Below are 19,892 nucleotides of genomic sequence, written 5' to 3' on the forward strand. Positions count from 1 at the left end.
GCACTTAGCACACAGTGTCACAGGTGATTCACAAAGGGAGCACTTAGCACACAGTGTCACAGGTGATCCACATAGGGAGCACTTAGCACACAGTGTCACAGGTGATTCACAAAGGGAGCACTTTGAACACAACACTGCAGGTGCTGTGCACACATGGCTGGTGCTATGCAAGTTGATGGCATGGTGACTCACCTCAGAAACAAACAGCTGGGCATGGCTCCAGTGACCCTTACCCCAGGCTAACCTTTAGCCCAGGCTAAGATGAACTGTCTATACTGCAAGAGGAATCTTGATTAGTTGCCTGACAGACGAGTTAGGAGAACCGTAGATACAATTTCAATTTTTCTGGTAGACACATTAAAAAGTAAATAGGAACAGATTAAATTAATTGTAATCATAAATTTAAATTTTTATACTCATAACATATTTATGTTTTAAACATTTTTATACATTATTAAAAATTATTCTAACATGTAATTAATTGATAGAGGAATGTTAATGAGACATTGATAATAATAAGATGTCTTATCCTGGTTCTCTTTGTGCTGTCTTCAAAAGCCAGTGTGACTTAAAGAAAGTACAGTTTGGGGCAGATCTGCCACACAGCTAGTGGCCACTACAGTGGGCCATGCAGACCTGGACTCGAGTGGACTGGTTGGGACACAGAGGGTAACTAGGTCAGGCATTCTACTAAGTCACTTTACTCCAAATTAGAATCTTCCTGTCCCTGGAGCCTTCATCCTTTCTGTGGCTTTGTTTTAGGACTCTGGGCACACCAGACTCCCTCCCTCATGCCTAGAGTAGCCCACAAGATACTGTAAGTGGCAGCGCTTGCTGGATGGGTCGGAGCTGGAAGCCCCTTTCACATCCTTTTCAGCCTCTTCGCTCCTACTCATCAATCAGCAGGATGTTTTACAATGTGAAATAGGTTTTGCTGGAGACATAACAGGCTTGGAGGGTGTGAGGTTGCTAAGCCCTCCTTCCGTTGCCGGCAGGAGTCCTCCAGGTCCCGCCTCTCTGGGAGTGGGAAGCCCAGAATTGCTGGCCAAGGAGGACTGGGATCAACTGGAAAGGGGTCTGGGGAGCATTGGTTGGCAAAGGGGCCACAGTAGGGCATCTTCCTTACTGACATGAGGCCCTGGCTGGCTGGGGGAAATGTTCCTGCCATTGGTTCTCATGAGACAGTGGGGATACCGTGTGACACCAAATTAATGCATCGTGGTTCTGGACTTGGGAGTCTCTGGGTCACATGACTGTTAACAAAGCTAGCTGGAGCTAGATTCCCAAGCAGCCTCTGAGGACCGTCTATGGGGCCCATGGCCTTGAGCTTCCTGCCCTGACATTTCTGCAGTCTCCTGTGCAGAAGCTCCTGGGTGCTGCTCAGTGCTGTCTGGTGCTTTTCTTCTGTGGGTCTGTCTGGAGACAGCTGGGAACTGTGGGCTTCATTCCATTGGCACACTGTCTGTCACTGTTATCTGTTTAGCTTGTGACTGTTCTCTGTATTTACAACAAGCTACACTGATTTTTTTCTTAGGATGGTAGTATGTGGTTTCCTTTGCAGGGTCTTAGTTAATTCAGGAGGTAAGTTGAGTTGAACATGGTGTGGCAACAACAGCAGAGTGGGCTGGCAAGACAGCAGGTGGTGGTGGAGAATGAACAAAGGGGAGGGATTGCAATGGCTGGTGTTGGGTCAGCCTGGCTGAAGTCAGCTGTGGCTTTAGGTTTTCATATATCACATGCTTCTTTCTTGCTCACTTTGGGTCCCAAATGGCACCAACTTCAATCTCTAGAGGTGGCTACTTAGCCTCCCTCTGTCCCCCTAAAGCTACATTTTCACAATAAATCACATTCTCTTATGATGGATAAGAGATTAAAAAAAAGGACAACAAAAAATGACATGCCCGCGATGACTTTCCCATCCCACACTGTGGCTGCATGAGTGTGCCCTGTCTACGCACATGATGCCCCCCTCAGTGACCCCATGTGGTAGGTGCTGCTTCTGTGCCCTTCTGTGAGTGAGCAAACTCACCCTCAGTTGCTCTTCTCATTGCTGTGACCAAGTATCCAAAGGAAGAAACTTAAATGAGGAAGGGTTGCTTTGGCTCATAATTTGAGAGGATACTGTTCATCATGGTGGGGAAGGCTGTAGAGGCAGATGAACTCACTGACATTGTAGCCAGGAATCAGGGACAGAAGAGAGCCTGTGCTCAGCCCACTTCTCCTTTTTGTTTATTCCAGGACCCCAGGGTGGTTCCGCTCATATTCAAGGTGGTGGGTATTCCTTTCTCAGTTTACCCAATCTAGAAACTCACAGAGATGTACAGCATGGTGCCTCCTAGGTCGTTCTCGATCCTGTGAAGTCGACAGTGAAGATCAGCAGTGGTGACTGTTAATAGTCACCGTGTTATAGATGCTTGTGAAGGGGAGCTCTGGCCTGGGGTGGGGTTAGGCTCTGATGGAGCCAGCTTGTGTTGTAGATATTTTCAGTCCATACACATGACCAACAAAGATCATAGCCTAGCTTAGCCAACCCCAGCCACGCTGGGAACACAGGTATCACCCCACCGTTGGGTAGAGACACCCACAGGCTCTCTTGGCAATCAGCTGTTGACTAACCGGGGTAATCAATGGATTGAACTGAAAGGGAAAACTGGACTGTTGCCCAGGTGCAGTTTTGTATCACTAGATACTTGAGAAATTCTCTAGTGAAGTCATCACAAGTGGTTGACATCTGAGTTAGTTATCTGAGGTCAATTAGTTTTCATTTTTGCAGTGCTTAGAAGAGCGCCCAGTATTCCAGCCATGTGAATGGCTGGTGTTGTAGTCTGAAGCGCCACTCGGCAGAGCTGGGAAAGGAAGATGTCATGGGTTCCCTGTTCCCTCTGGCAGGCATTGGGGTGAGGGGTTTGCTGAGATTCATGCTGTGAAGACTCAGGTCTCTAACTTGTTTCTTCTTCCCCAGCCCTGGTATCCTCAGTGCTGCTAGTCTTCGACCTGATTGGAATACCGTTGAATGGGCGAAAGGGCATCATGAGCTTTGCGACCTTGGTTGCGGGCAGCGTACGTTGGGCCAGCCGTTTGTAGCAGGCCATTTTTTCTCATGAATTTCCAAATCTTCACTCTTTGATCTACTAAGCCTGTTCACTCTTTGATCTACTAAGCATTCTTCTTACAGAATCCAAAATGCCATAGCCTGTAAATGGGAACCTAGGAAATACCAGGTATTTGTACCTTGGGGGATAGCAGTACATGTGTGAGAAGACACTTCTGTGTATTTACTGAACCGATTGCAGCAGCAAAAATGCTTTGAATAAAAACACGAATCTCCCATATCCATCAATAAAGCATTGTTTAAGCAAATTGTGTGCATCCATATGAAGTAATTCCAAGCTGCTGCTAGGATTCTCTGGTGAGGATTTATGTTTATTGGTTTGGAAAGATGCTGGTGACATGTTGTTGAGGGAGAAATACAGAATTTATCACATGGTTCCATTTGCACACAATTATATTCATAGATTTCTTCTTGCTCTTAATGCCGAGAGAGATGTCGGCAAGGCAGATGGGAAGCTCAGCTCGGTAGAAGGCTTACACATTTTTCTTTGGACTCTTCCGTTATTGTTGTTTTGTTTTGTTTTACAGTGGGTGGTTATTTCCCTTAGTCATAATAATATTGATGGTGTCTTTTGTTAAACAAAGTGGCCTCTCTGGGCTGGTAAAGAGGCCTTCCGGAACAGCTGATGAGGTACGGAAGTTTAGCTTTTGTCAATGTTAACACTGACAGCTTTTGGAGGAATGAAAATGAGAATTCCGAGACCAGGCTGTGGTCTTGTGGTGGGCATTCAGTCCTTGTCTGCCTCAAGAAGCAGACTAAGTAAGGCCTCCACCAGTTCCATGCACCAGTGTTTGGGAGCAGTCACCTCTGCTCTCTGACTCTGGTCCTTTCAGTTGGCACTGCCAACTGGAGAGGGCTCTCACTGGCACTGGAAATACAAGGATAGTAATGGTGACAGCCGGCATTGTCAAATGCTTGTCTCCCTCCCTCCCTCGAACAGTTCGAGGATGACATGTGTCCTGTGTCCTTGTGCTCTGTGACTTTTCCTGGGGAGATGTAAAGAAACATGTATTCACTCCAGTTGGATCACCCACAGATCCAAGAAGGATTTCGTCTGTATTAATTATTTGTGATTATGGCAGAGTGTCTGACAGGAAGCATTTTAAGATAGGAAATGCGTCTTTTGGCTTGTAGTTGGAGGGGTTACAGTCCGTGCGGGGGAAGTCATGGTGGCAGGGCCGTGAGGCTGCTGAGCTCACTGTGCCTGAAGTCTGGAAGCAGAGAGCAGACACAAGGGTGGCTGGGTCATTAAACCAGAGACCTGTTTCTCCCAGCCAGGCTCCACCTCCTAAAGGTTCTCCAAGCTTCTGAAAGGGCATCACAGCTGGGGACAAAGGCAAGAGCCTGTGAGGACAGTTTTCATTCAAACCATGAATAGGAGCACGCCCCCGTGGTTCAGAAGCTGTTTCCAAGTCACTGAAAGTTCTTCCGCCAGCACACGTGGATGGCTCAGGAAAACCACCCGTTTGGAGCAGTTTTCTGAACTGAAGAGTTCCAATTTGGGGGAGTCAGTCTTCAGGCTCCTACAGCAACCCAAAGCCAAGTGCAGCTGGAGGCCTGAGGGGCGGTGACTGGGATGTCAGGGAGTGGCACCTGTGTGAGTGAGTGTGGACAGCCCCATCGCTGTTCACAGATGTGTTCACAGAGCTATTACTCTGCTTATTTCGTCGCCATGACTACAGGCTGTGGTATCCCGAGGTCGCCCTAGGTTCCTTCACAGAGCCGGGGCCCTAGCGTTCGCGGATAGAACAGCTTGTGTACACGCATCGCAGCAACCACGCACTTACATGTGCAGTTTCCTGTGAGTTAATCCTGGGGTCTGCCCTACACCAACGAAAAAAACCAACACAACGAGAACTCCAGGCCGCCCTGGCCTCCGTGCATACAGAGACATCCCCAAGATGCACAGCCTTCTCCCTCCCAGGTGTACAGCTCTTTCTTTCTTTTCTCCCTGGCAGGAACCAGATCCCCTATTCTTTCTGATATTGCTGCCAATCTCCTTTTTCTTCTGGGAGTCTTCACTTCCTGCATGGTTTCTTTGGCCAGGAGGCCCCCTACTGAACCCTCGGCAGCAAAGGAATATTTAATAGAATGCTGCCACCTTTTGGAATTTAGCAAAAACGATCTGTGTCATTCAGAGGGCTGCAGGCAAAGCTCTCCTTCCTGGGTGCGCCTGTGCCTACGCGCACAGCCTGTTTCTGTAGGGACGTGACTAAGGCTGGGTTCTCTGAGGCTGGGGGAAGAGCCAGGTTCTCTGGGGAGGCAGGTACGACTGCCATTGCTGCTCTGGCTTGTGCAACTGCCACAAATGCTGGCAGGCAGGCTTGTGCCTCAGTCCACACACCAAGAAGCAACACAGCACAGGAGATAAATTGGCATTCTGACTTCCATGGTGTTCCAGCTTTTGCCAGCAACTTGCCAAGGGCTTCAGCCTGCCTCTGAACTGGCTCCCAGATCTCTGTAATGCCACCTGTACCCAGGAACAGAAACCAGGGGCCCTTTGTTTATGGATGCCAGTCAAATGGCAGTTGATCCCAGTCCTAGGCGAAGCGCACAGAGGACTATGTGTCCTTAGCAGGAAGGAGGAGCATAGTTGATTAGTGATGCCATCGCGGATGCAGGAAGGGAGAGAGGCGCAGAGTCCCCATTTCCATCCAGTGTCTTGCAGAAACTGCACAGTCAGCACAAGCCACCATGCAGTCCCTCCCTCGCTGCCTTTCTTCAGGGAGATTCCCCCCCATCACCGCCCTCCCGTTCCCAGCATCCCAGCACCATGCTATCTTCACTTCCGATGCCCCGGAACTCAGCCCTTTTCCCTTGGCCGCAGCTGAACCCTGCCCAGCGGATCAGCCTCACCTGTTAGGTGGGCTTCTCCACTGGAGTAGACTCCAGTAGCCTGCGTGAGGGGACAAAGGGACTGCTGCAAGCAAGCTCTCCCATGTCCCACTCGGCCCCCATCCTTGTCTCTGTTCTGTTATCCCCTGACTTGAGACGGGAGACCACCCATCAATGTGAGCCCACCCTTAACTATGACCCGGATGTCATGCCCATCATAACTCTTTAGAGAAGGCTGGTCTAAGGTTCTTATATAATTCCTGTACTGATCTTAGCCACCGAGACTGTCTCTCCCTCCATCCTCCCTGCTCATCACAACCTTTAGAGAAGGCTGGTCTAAGGTTCTTATGTAATTCCTGGGGCTGTACTGATCTTAGCCACTGAGACTGTCTCTCCCTCCATCCTCCCTCATCCTGTCTCTCCCCTCCCCTTCTCATTTCTGTCTTCTTTTTCCTTGCAAATCCCATCTTTATTACCAGGACATTTAGATGAGGAAGAGCCCAGCCCTTCTCCAGAAATCAGAGTGAAAGTAACAAACTATGTTACCCAGGCACAGCCGGGTTGCTCTGTAGCTGAGGCAGAATAGAATCCTCACTGAGAGCACACACACGTCATCAGGGAAGGCTTCCTGGAAGAGGAGGCAGGCTCTATAAGAACAACGGGAGTCTGCATGACGCTGGCCAGGGCTAGGGGTTCCACAGGTGTGGTGGTGCTGGTAGCAACATGGATGTGAATTCTAGCCTCTCCAGCCAGGGGCGAGGGGCGTGTGCCTTGGTGTCAGAAGCCAGGTAAGCCTGGAGCTGGCCAGTGGGGCTGGAGCTAAGTGTCTGCCCTGATTAGCATGAGGTCCTCTGAACAATTTGATGGTGTTGGATTGCTGTTGTCTGACCAGCGCTTCAGAAAGTTGTCCCTGGGACTGGGTGTCCGAGCCTGAGGGCCTGGAGGAGTTCTTGTCCCTCTTGGGAACTGACAGGGTTGTAAGGTCTGTGTTTGGACCCCAGGGCTTCTGGGGATGCTGTGCTTCTCATTGCTAACACACTCCTCAGAGGGGCTCAGCTTGGCGGAGCAGCTCTGTGCTGACGAGATAAAGGCATTAGGAGCAGACGGACACAGCTGATACTCGAGGCACTGAGACCCAGTGGCTTCAACTCTGTCCCTTCAAATGCCACACATGATTTTGCCCACATGGTTCTGACTGAAGCAAGCCAGACTGGTGGGGAGGAGGTATAAGCGGCTTCAGCTTTCTCAGCCTTGCTGGCTCGCTGGTCTGCTGCCCTGGTGACTATCCTCACCGTCATTGTCTTGCCTCCTGCCTGATAAAAGGCAAGCCCATTTAGTGATCTCCCTGGACCTCCAAGGAGGGCTGTGCTTAGTGGAGATGTGGTCAGCCAGACAGGTTTTCATGAGCATCAGACATTAGGCTGCAAGGAGTCTGTTCCTCCTTTCCCCTTCCTGTCCTGACAGGACAGGTAAGAGCCAGAGAGCACCTACTGAATGCTTGCTATTGAAATGCCGTGGACAAGCCGTCCTGTCAATTGGGGACTCCACAAAAGGCTCCCTTGTCCCTCTCCCAGTCCTCCCAACCTGAGTAACTTGCTTTCCAAAGCTGATACTGGTGTAACTGAGTCATTCAGTTGCTTCATGCAGATGAGGCCCCTGCTCTGCACAGGACCCGCCCTCCTTCCCTCCCCTTACTGTTCACCCTTGGAGACCTCTCCAGTTCCCACAGGCCTCACTGGTCCCCATAACTGCTGACCCACACTCTGTTGTGTGATTGGATTACCCCCTCTAGGGGTTTACTCATGACTTCTGTGGGGCTGTGGGCCAGGCTAGCTAGCTGACAGAAACAACATTTGGTTCACTGTTTCAGAGGGGTTTCCATCATGGTGGGGGCGCCCTGATGGCAGGAAGGAACTGTTCAGGGGGTGAAGAGCATCAGGAAATGGTGCTCTTCAAACTAAGACCTGTCCTCTCTGGCCTTGCCTCCTAATCATAGCCGCACAACTTCCTGAAACGATGCCAGCTGCGGGGAAACAAGGCTGCCAATGCATAGGCCAGGGGTGGCGAACTTGTCTCATTGTTGGAGGCAACATACCTGCTGAGAAGCAAGGTAAGTGGAAAAGGGTTTGTCCATCCATCATGGCAGGAGAGGAATGGTAGCCAGGACTGAGGGGCAGCTAGCCATGTGGTCGCAGGGAAAGACCAGGAAGCCGGGCAGGACTTTAAAAGGACCTTCAAGCCTTTCCCATTTCTAAATACTCACTTTCTCCAGTAAGGCTCCGCCTCGTAAACATTACACAAGTTTCCAAACAGCACCACCAACTGGACCAAGTGCTCAACACATGGGCCAGTGGGGGACATTTGAGTCATTATAGCTCCTTCTACTGGCAGGGGTGGTTACTGCTGCTTATCCACCACAGCGGTCCTCTTGGGCTTTGCAGGTCATGGTCACACAGATGTTTATCTGACCTGGGGAACTAATGTGAGTCAAATCTTTGCTTCGGAACTGAGGCTCCCTCCCACCTGACTGCAGTGCCCCTTGGGACCTGTGAGCCAGGCTGTGTCATAGAGACGAGCATTTTGGGATGATCTGCTGCTGACAAAGGGGAGGAGTGTGGTCCTGGGAACCAGAATATCAGCTCCCAGCTCTGTGACTTTCTGGCTGCGTGGGCCTGGGTCGTGTTCTCCCCACTAAAGCCACTGGTGAATGAGGCTCAAGCAGGATGGCATGAGCTAGCAGAGGTGACGTCTTAGGGAAGGGCTCCAGGGAGCCTTAGCTCTTGGTTATGAGGCAGTGCCAGCCGGCAGAGATAAGCCAACAGACCTGGGCTGTGCAGACCTTGTTGTGTCAACAAGAAGTTGGCATCTTCTTGTTAACTGGTTCCGTCATCATCTCTGCCCTGTCCGTTTTGAGTTGCTCTCATCCGAGCCCCTTCAGGAAAGGGGTTACAGGTTCTGCCAATCCTGAAGCTTGTTGGGTTGGCCAGGACTCTCCCTGTCTCCTCCCCTCTGGCAGAAGCTGTTTTCTGGATGAAATGCAGTGAGGGGTCCCGAGCTCCGCTACCAGCTTCGCAGAACCTCCAGAGGTCCAGTTTCCCCCTCAGGGCCCTAATCAGGAATGCGATCTGTCTCATCAGAACTCCCCCACCCTTTAGACCCAGGCAGACTTCTTCTTTTCCCCATCTCAATCTCACAAATCCAGACCAAATATTGATGTTTGGTAACTACAAATATCACACTGGGCTTTTAATCAAGAGCGTCGAAGAGAAGAGAAGGGAGCAAACATGTCCTGTACAGGAGCCTGAGGTTCTCAGGAATGGTTTTTCTACAGAGGAGAATGACAGGTGGGAGGGGAGAGGGCTCTGAGGTGAGCATGCAGGTGGGCAAGAGCACCTGGGCCCACCCTCTCTGGCACAGAGCCCATCGAGGTGGGATGTTCAGTGCCTGGGTCAGGAGATGGGAGCTCACTTCCCTGAATGAAAGTCTGTGTTCTCACAGTGAACTTCCAGTGTGCCGTGAGGAGTCCCATCACCAGCAAAATGCAGTGAGCGACTTCTGTTCCCTGTCATGTGTGATGGAAAGGACATATGTATGTGTGACAGCCTCCCCCCCCATGACCCCCACACACTAGGGAGGGAAACCAGCCCTCCAGGGTGGAGGGGAAGTTGGATTACAGGACTTCATAGTTCCCTCATGGGGACCCAGGAGACAGAAGAATCTAGAGTGTGGCCAGCACCAAGCTGTTGGAAGTGTGAAGCACAGGCTGTGGGTGACCACACCCATGCATCTTGCATTTCGTGCACTCAGTGCACTCAGTGCCGTGGTCCGGAGCATCAGGCGCCTTCCACCTCAGTTATTCACACCCAAGGCCCTGAACCGTTGGTCAAGAACGCTGTTCTCCAGACAGCTAACCTGGCTGCTGCTTCGCCTGTTTGTGTGCGGCACTGTGCCAGGGAGATTGTGAATGACAAACAGACAACAGTGTGATTATTCCCCTCCCTTGCTGTCTGTGTGTGTGTGTGTGTGTGTGTGTACTTGTGTTCAGGTATGTGCAGGTATACGCGCTCACATCCAAAAGCCAGAGGAAAACCTTAGGTGCTGTTCCTTGGTCTGGAACCTGTCGGCCAGGAATCTGCTTGTCTCTAGTGTTCCCATGATGGGACTGAGCATGCACCACCACGTCTTACTTTTTACATGGTTCCTGGGGAATGAGCTCGTTTCTCGGGGGGAAGCCCTTCTTCGCTGTCTGACCTTCTCCCCAGTTCTCTAGGCTTCTTTCTGATTCCCACATCTCCTCCACAAAGCTTTCTCTCCAATGACTCTGTGCCAAAGTCCAAGCTCCCTACAGCCTTCTCTCTCTCTGCTGTGTTTCTTACAGAGCAATGCGAGACCTACTCAGGCTTCACTTGTATGATGGCTCACTGCCCCCTCCCACCTCCCTTCCCACCTCCCCAAGGGTGGGAGTCTGTCTACCTGGTCTCTTCATTTGTCTCAACAACAGGTGTCAGTGCTGATGTGGCCAACAGCTGGGCTTTCTGGAAGACTTGGGTGAGTGGATGGCCTTTGTGTCCTCAGGGACATGTGCACAGGCGTGCATCTTCTCAGCCTCGTGGGCCTGCCCCGCTCTGAACATCCAGTCCCCTTAACAGGTGAAGAGTTGATGCCTTGTCAGGCACAGGGGTCGCTGAAAGGTCACACAGTGAAGGGGAGGAGAAGCCGTGTGTGTTACAGTGAGGAGAGGTTCCTAGGAGAATCAGGGTCTGTTATGGGGATTAAGAATATGTGGGAGTTTGAATGCAATTGGCCCCCATAGGCTCTTAGGGAGTGGCACTCTTGGGAGGCGTGGCCTCGTTGAAGGAAGTGTGTCACTGTGTGGGCAGGCTTTGAGGGCTCTTTTGCTTAATCTTTGCTTGGTATCACAGATCATTTCCTGTTGCCTTCTGATCAAGATGTAGCCAGCACCATGTCTGCCTTTGCGCCGCCATGCTTGCTGTCAGGATCATAAGGGGCTGAACCTCTGAACTGTAAACTGCTACCTCAGTGAAATGCTTTCCTTTACAAGAGCTGCCGTGGTCATGGTGTCTCTTCACAGCAATGGAAACCCTAACTAAGACACAATACCACAAGGATATGCACACATGCATCTGCACACACATGCATGTGCACACATCACATAGTCCTGCACACACAAGTCACTCCATACATATACACCTATACACCTATGCACAATCTGTAAAAACTCACACACAATCCCCTGTAGACACACCTGCCTGTACCCTTACCTGCATTAGCTCACATTCCTACACATGATCTCCCCCGCCTGCATGGTACCACACCTGTGTACACATATACACCTCCACACATTCCCCCGCCGCACACTGGCACCCACACAGTACCTGCACACATACATAATAAAATGTCACATGATACACCGTTCAAAAAGATTCAGGCCTTGCAGTCTTTGGCTGGGTACTACTTTAAATAATAAAAGCTAAAATCTTTTTAATGTGTGCTGTGATATAGAAAGTAGAAACACTGAGAATTAAAGTTGGAAATAGAATTTATTTGCAGAAAACTTAGCCCAAGCCCTTTGAGTAGTGTTTGCCTTCTCACGTACCATGCACAGAAAACAAGCATTTCTCTGTAACACGACCAACTTGTTCATTTGCGATGGCTTCTATCTTTAAGGCTTGTTCTTCAGACACACAAGCCAGGCTAGCAATGGCAGATGTTTCATGGCTTCTCTCATTTGTGGGCTCTGAGGAATCTGCAGTCAGGGGAGTGGAGGACTAGAGTGGCGGCCAAGTAGGGGAACCAGGCACAGGTAGGTTGGTTAACAGGTGCACAGCTACGCTGAGGTGGACCACGTGGGAGAGCGAGGTTGGCATGTGGCTTTGTAGTAAATGTACTGCAGCAACTGGCAGATGCTAAATGACCTGTGACTGAACACTCACTGGGTGTGGGATGGCTCTCAGGGTAAGAGCGGCTCTGACGTTGCCCCCGAGCACTCTGCCTCTGCCTGTCTCCTCAGCTTGGTGCCGACTTAACTCATGCTTTGTGGTGCAGGTGGGTCCCATCAGATCCCCATATGCCATGTTTCCTCAATGTCACATGACCCAGGCAGTTTGCAGCACTTTTCTCCTGTCCACCCACTGCCCTGCCCAGCTTCTCCTGGGACTGTGGGCTTACCTCCAGGGCTTGCTGAGAGACCCCTCTTCTCATCTGGGTTGCTGTAGGGGTGAGTTCCCAGGATCCCGTTCTCTTCCTTGCAGGGGTGCACTGGCCACATCCATTCTGACTTGGTTCTCCCAGCTCTTTTCTCATTTCCTGTATGACTTGATCCACATCTTACTGCAGGTCCAGCTCATCTCAGTGCTGAGGTATTTTAAGGCTGAGTGGGTTCCCATGAGGGTGGCCTACCACCCAGCCAACACAGCCTGCATTGCTTGCTGTGTCCCTTATATCACCCTTTCACCCTGAGATGGCCTTTTGTACTGTATCCCAGTGTGACTGATGCAAACGGTCAGTTTAATAAACACTGTCAATAAAATCTAAATTCATCCATCCATGCAGCCAGTCAGCCACACAGATATGCATTTAGCAATCACTTCATGTGGTCATGGATTTAGTCATTCATGTATCTATGTTTCCATGCATCTGATATCAGGCACCTACTATGCGATCCAAGCACACTAGCATGTATCCATCTGATGTCAGGTAGCCATCATATATCCTGTGTGCCTGTTGAGGTGGTGATGTGACCCATAATGCTCTTGAACTTGCCGTCCTGGAGCCTTCTGTTCAGAGTAGGCAGTAGACCTAAGTGGATTTCCATGCTGGCGTATGTCTACACACGTGCTCCATGTGATAGATTGTGACTCCAGAAAAGGCTTACGCTACATTGAAACCTGACTCAGATGGTGGGGACATACAAGCTTCCCCCAGTGGTAACCAATGAGCTGAGCTCTGGAGTTACACGGAAGATCAGACATGTGCAAAGCTCCTGTACCCAGATCATTGGAGTCTTATCAGCTGTGAGAAGCCTGCCAGAGTGCTGGAGCTCTGAGAGGGAGGGAGGGTCTTTTAAATGATGTCAGAGGTCCTTAGGACCAGGCCACTGTGAGGATGCCGCCTTTGCCCCACAGCACCAGAAGGCTTGCAGGCTATGGGAGTGGTCATCTTGTTTACATTTGCCTGAAGCTGGGGTAGGAGGACTGAGGCCCTGAGAAAGAAAACCCATCATGTCCTGGCAATGGTCAGTCTCCTTCAGGGATGGTGGGGCCTGTTCCACAGCACAGGGTACATCCTTTCAGGCCCATGGTGCCTGCGTATCTATGCAGCTCTAAGCATACAGCCTGGCATAAGCCCAACGGCTTCTTTACAGGAGTCCCCATGTGGGCTCCAGCCTCACCCCTCCTTGTCACATGCATGCAGAGTCTTGCATCCACTTTTACACCTACTCAGTGTATCCATTGCATTAGGCCACAGTCCAGGTTGCTGTAGATTGAAGGTTTAAAGATGGCCGGAAGGTATTGGTTTAATAAGATGGCATTAAAGTATTGCAGCCCAAGGGGCAGTTTCTTCCCTCTAGCCTTTCCTGAGTGTTTGTGTGTTTGTGGGTTTCTGTGTGTGTATACGTGTGTATAGGTATGATGGTGTATGGAGACCAGAGGTCAATGTCAAATATCGTCCTTTTTTTTTTTTGAGACAGAGTTTCTCAGGTTTCTAGAACTCACCAAGTAGTTCACCCCAAGGACCTGTCTGTCACTACCTCTCCAGTTACATGTACATGCTACCATGTCTGGGTTACATGCACATGCTACCACGTCTGGGGTTACATGCACATGCTACCATGTCTGGGTTACATGCACATGCTACCATGTCTGGGTTACATGCACATGCTACCATGTCTGGGTTACATGCACATGCTACCATGTATGTATGGGGTTACATGCACATGCTACCATGTATGTCTGGGTTACATGCACATGCTACCATGTATGTCTGGGGTTACATGCACATGCTACCATGTCTGGGTTACATGCACATGCTACCATGTATGTCTGGGGTTACATGCACATGCTACCATGTCTGGGGTTACATGCACGTGCTGCCATGTCTGGGGTTACATGCTACCACGTCTGGGGTTACATGCACATGCTACCATGTATGTCTGGGGTTACATGCACATGCTACCACGTCTGGAGTTACATGCACATGCTACCATGTATGTCTGGGGTTACATGCACATGCTACCATGTATGTCTGGGGTTACATGCACATGCTGCCATGTCTGGGGTTACATGCACATGCTACCACGTCTGGGGTTACATGCACATGCTACCATGTCTGGGGTTACATGCACATGCTACCACGTCTGGGGTTACATGCACGTGCTGCCATGTCTGGGGTTACATGCACATGCTACCACGTCTGGGGTTACATGCACGTGCTGCCATGTCTGGGGTTACATGCACATGCTACCATGTATGTCTGGGTTACATGCACATGCTACCATGTCTGGGGTTACATGCACATGCTACTATGTCTGGCCTCCTGCATGGGTTCCAGGGAATCTAACTCAGGTCCTTCGTGTTTGCCCAGAGCACACCTTAGGAACATATCTCTGTCTCCATATCTCTTAGCCTCACAAGAGAAAATTTCCATTTCTAGATAAGGACCCCAGAATATCAGGTCCAGCTCCAGAGATGCCTCAGGCTGTGGTTTTGTGGGAGGTGCTTGTGAATGCTTGGACCACACTGGGGTCACGGGCCTGGGTTCCATGTCAGCTGGTGAGGTCATCAGGGCCTTTACACGTGGTTGCCTCCTGGAACTGTTTCAAGTCCCTGGCTCATCCTTAGCTGCTCTCCAAATCCAGAAATCAGACTTGTCTCCAGCCAGTATCAGACAGTGTGTTCCTTAGATGGGCACGAAGTCTCTGCCCCATCCTGCCCGTGTCTCCCTTTCTCTGACAGAAAGCCTTGGGCCCTGCACCCTGCCTCTGCTTTCCAGGTTTAGGAGGGCGTCTCCCCAGCTCACACTCAGGGGCATGAGAAGGGTGTCTCAGGCCTTTCTTTTTAGAATTCTTGTCTTCACTTTTCCTGGGCAAGTATGCCTGTGGTGTGCACCCTGGCTCTTTTGTGTAAATACACAGGAGTGGCACACCTAGATCATATAATAGTTTTGTTTTAAATTTTAAAAATGCCTTTTAATATTTTGTGATAAGGTTTCATATAGCTCTTGCTGGCATCAAATTCCTGCTCTTCCTGCCTCTGCCTCAGCAAATCCTGTCATGCCATGTTATGGTGTTTGGTGTTTGGGGTGGAACCTGGTGCTTTGTGCAAGGCAGCATTCCACCCACTGAACTCTGTCCCCAGCCCTGTTTCTACTGTCGTGGGGAGGCCCTGCGCTGATGTCCATGGTGACTGCGTCTGTTCACACACAGGGAAGCAGGCTAGAGTCTTCTCATCCCATGCCCTCCTGAGAGGGCACTGGTTAGCGTATTTGAACGACTTCCTTTGGTGGGAAAAACGCCCACCAGCTCTCAGTTTATATTTTTCTGAGACTCTCTGGTGGAGAAATGGGGCTCAGATGTGGGAGGGGCTCCTGTCTGGCTTCATAAAACCTGCACAAGGCAGGTTGTCTGTCTGTTTGTTTTTCTGTACAACTGGGACTGCAGATCTGTTGAATCTAGAGGAAATAAATACCAACTTTGGCCATGAGTTCAAAAGTAAGTTCGTATCCTTGCAGCTCATCCTTGGGGTTTGGGAAGGATGCTCTGGGCCTGTGGAGAGGCTTTGCTGGGCGACTTTCATCTTTCTGGTGTTCCTCCCCAAGCCCTTGGAAGCTTCAGAAGCATTATGTTGCTCAATTTCAGTTCAATGGCACCAAGTCATTCTGATATGTTCTAATTACTTAGACGTTTGAATGATTCTGGATGCAGCCTGTCTATCAGCGGCAGGTGGAGAACTCCCGGGACTTTGATGTTGTGCTTCATTGATTTCTTTTAAGGCTCTTCAGAGGTGTATTATCAGACAGCAGCCATCTATCTCCCTGTTCATTTGCACCATGACTCAAAACACTTTAATTTCCTCGTTGTCAGCACTCCACCCCCAGCCCCTGTGTGCGTCCTGTACCGACAGCCAGAAGACACACATAGAGAGTGTTTGCCGCATGCAGGCCCAGTGCTGGATGCTCTGGGCGAGCAGAGCTGCGTAGGTGCTGTTTAAAGGAGCACATATTGCTGTCAATGGCACTGTTCTGATCAGACAGGGGATGGTGCCCACACATAGACCCATATTACGCCTGCCACAGTGAGGAACGATGCAGGGAAGCCATTGGAGTTTGGACCGTGAGCTGCAAAGGGAGAGAAAATGGGTGGGATCTGGGCCTGGTGGTGGATGCTGTAGTCCCAGCACTCGAGAAGCTGAGGCAGGAGAATCGGGAGTTCAAAGGTAGCCTGAGCTATGTAGTGAGTCTAGGCTACTGAAAGAGACCTTGTCAGGGAGAGAGACAAGTGAAACAGACACACAGAGACAGAGACAGGAGAGTGGACAAGCATGGGGGATGGGTGGGGTCAGTACTTGGTACCCGGGTCTCTCAGATGATGGTGGTAAGATGGGCCTGTCTGTAATCTGGTTTTATCTAACAGGATGAAGAAGAGTTGCCTATTTTGACCCTGTGTGCTTGAACAACTGTTGGGTAGCAAAGGTTCAACTGTTGGGTATCTTTTGCTCAAGTCTCAGACTCTGGAGACAGTCTGTCTATATGGACAAATGTCTCCCTTTATGCCTTTGAAAATCTTTGCTTCCAGCCATGGTGACGGAGGGATCATGGCACCACCAATTTGTTGCTTTGACAAGGTGCTGCCAGCTACTCTTCTGAACACAGGGAGTTCCTGTTGACCCCATCCTCACAGGTTACCTAAGGATGTGCTGCTGCCCAGCTCGTGGAGTATCATTGTCTCCGTGTATAAAACACTGTGTTTGGGGGCCTCCTTTCCTCGGGCTTGTGTCCAAACCTTCAGAGAACTGATCTGCACCACTTCTTGAGGCGAATCTGACTGGGATGCTCAGCTCCTCTCTCTCGCTGGCCTGACCTCTCTTTGCAGGTTGTCTGTTCGGCAAGCCCCACAGAGGACAACATGGATGCCTTCCTGGCTCCATGTCCCCGCAAACTTCTCTGTGGTCCCTGCTTTTAACTTCAGGGCTCTTCGTAGATGGGACCTTTCTCTTTCCTGAAGCTTCAGCTTCCTTTCTCTCGTGGAAAGAAACCTAAGGGAAGACAAGGAGCATTGCCACCTGGTGGCCATTCTTAGGAACTGCCGTTGCCTCCAAGAGGAAGGGGGCCACAGCGAGTCAGAGGTCCTATTGCTATTCTCTGGAAGGACCTGGCTCAGCTCAACATCTGGCTGTGTTGGTACAGGAATGCTTATCTGATGTTCCCTCCAGCTTCCTTCCAGCACACGACATGAGTGCTGTCATTCTGAAACCCACAGGCTCTGTCTTGTTTTACTGCGTCTTCTGCATTCTCTAGGTAGGGTTGGGAGTGGGAACACAAGTCTCATTGCTTGAGGAGCTGTTACAGAGTTCAGGTTAGGTGACCTGCAGTCATATGAGAGCGACAAGAGGAGGGAAGGGCCTGTCTTCCTTTGTAACACTGCTCAGGCTCAGCTGTGGTGGCGTCATGGGCAGCCATGCTTTTCTCTGGCACCGGCCACATTGTCAGCAATGAAGGAAGTGCACAACAGTTACCCAGTAAATGAGTAACAGGGTTTAAAACTGAGATGCAACGTGTGTATCATATAAAGATACACTGGGGTCTGGAGGGCGCACTCAGTGCTCTTCCAGAGGGTTTGATTCCTAGTCCCTATATGACAGCTCTCAAACATGCACAACTCAAGTTCCAGATCTGATGCTTTCTTCAGGTCTCACAGGCTCAGGCACACATGTGACACATATACATATATACAGGTAACACACACACTAAAACAAATAATTTAAAAATGAAACAAGCAGACAAAAAACCCAAAACAAACCCCAAGCCACACCACACATCTGCAGTGTGCAGCAGGATGGGGTTTTGGCATCTTTGCCCCCGAGTCACCTCCTCCTAGGTCAGAAAGGCTCGCTGCTGTCTCTTTTTGTCAGAACCATCGCCACAGCCTCCTGCTCAGGGCTCCTCCTCTGTAGCTCACTTTTATCTGTCTTTGAACTTTACATAAAGGAAGCCCTGACCCGATGGTGGCCCTATGCCTGGGTTTCTGGGCCTGCTTGTACCAAGGCTCCTTGAAGCCAGTGCCTTAGCAAGCCGCATATTTCTGCATGCCAAGGCACAGACCTCCCCATGATTTCACTTGCTGCTGTGCCACGAATGCCACTCACATTATCAGCTGGGGACATTTCCAGCTCTGCATCGCAGCGTAGTACTGGTCCTGTTCAGAGTCTTGGTTCGAGTCCAGTTGAGGACAGCTTAGGAAGGTGAGTCGGGTTGGTTTTTGTTGACTAATTTGCTTTTACATTGCAGAGTGGCCTGTACCAGGGACCTTGCTGGGCTCAGATGTCAGTGCATGGTTGATCGATCACGTAGCCTCATGGTTGTTGGGAAGGGTCTAGGGAGCTGGAGAATTCCACATTCGTGTGTACAGGGAGGGGTGGGCACTGGGCTATGATGGGTGCAACGACTTCCAGTTATTTGATTTTCAGGGAGGCCAGAATGCTTGGAAAGACTCCAGCTGCCACCCTGGGTGGAGCAAGATGCTTCCAGTTTCTGTAGTCTTCCCTCTCTCTGTTCTTTCATACCTCTGTTTATGTGTGTGCATCTGCATGTGCACATGTATGGATGCAGATGCCAGAAGTCAAACGCTGGTATCTTTTCTCAGAAGACCGTCAGCCCTGTTCTTTGAGCCAGAGTTTCTCCGTTTTACCAGGGACTCATGAATTAGGCTGGGCTGGCTGGCCAGTGAGCACAGGACCTCCCTTCCTTATCTCCTCCCTCTCAGCTCTGGGATTATGCACCATCACATCCAGCTTATTTTTAGGTGGGTTCTGGGATCACAGTCAGGGCTTCCTGCTTGCCAAGCGAGCTCTTTACTGACTGAGCTGTCTCCCCAGCCTTCTTGAGTTGCAATTGTACAAGAATGACACGAGAAAGCTACCCAGTTTGTAATCTGTCTAGAGAGTTCCTTGCTGAGACTTTGAGTCCTAGGCAATGTTTGTTATTGGAAATGGCCTTGGCCTCGGTGTCTCCCCACTGCAGAGTCTGCTGGACACTGACTGACAGGCTCCAGCCACTTTGGCTGCCCACAGCAGCATGGGGCTCTGGCCATTAAGGACAGATGGCCTAAATTCCTAGACAGCAAGTGTCTGGGGATGAGCATGTTCAGCACAAGATTAGCAGGCTTGAGAGAAGGGTCCAAGGACATGGGGCACGGACTAGATTGCTTTGCAACGTAAGCTCTTGATTTCATGACCCCATCTCCGGCTGCTACCCCAGGACTTGGCTCATAATCCAGCTAGTTAACAGGAAGCGATCTTATCCTGTTAGCCTCTTGCTCCGGAGGAATTGCATAGAAAATCGCACAGTATCACCTCTGGATGGAGCTTTTCTATCAGCCGTGAGGGACTGAATTGCAGTGAGAACTGCCTGCCTTTACACACCATTAACCAGTGACAAAGAAGGGCTCCTTGCCTGTCTGGCAGCTGTCAGAAACTCACAGAGGACTTGGGCTAGGAGCTTGTGGTGTGACCCGTGATAAGACCTGAGCAAGGCATTCTACTCTGTGTCCCTGGTCACCTCTGTGAAACATGGTATCATTTGCTGGACTTTCCACAAAGACAGTCAGTCAGTCCTGGCACGTCCCTTAGAGACCTGGGCACAAACCTTGCTTGCAGGATCAGGGCTCTAAAGAAAATGTTTTAGCTGGGTGTAGTGGAAATCTCAGCAC

Source organism: Microtus pennsylvanicus, chromosome 11 (assembly GCF_037038515.1).
Source record: "Microtus pennsylvanicus isolate mMicPen1 chromosome 11, mMicPen1.hap1, whole genome shotgun sequence".
NCBI classification, from domain to species: Eukaryota; Metazoa; Chordata; class Mammalia; order Rodentia; family Cricetidae; genus Microtus; species Microtus pennsylvanicus.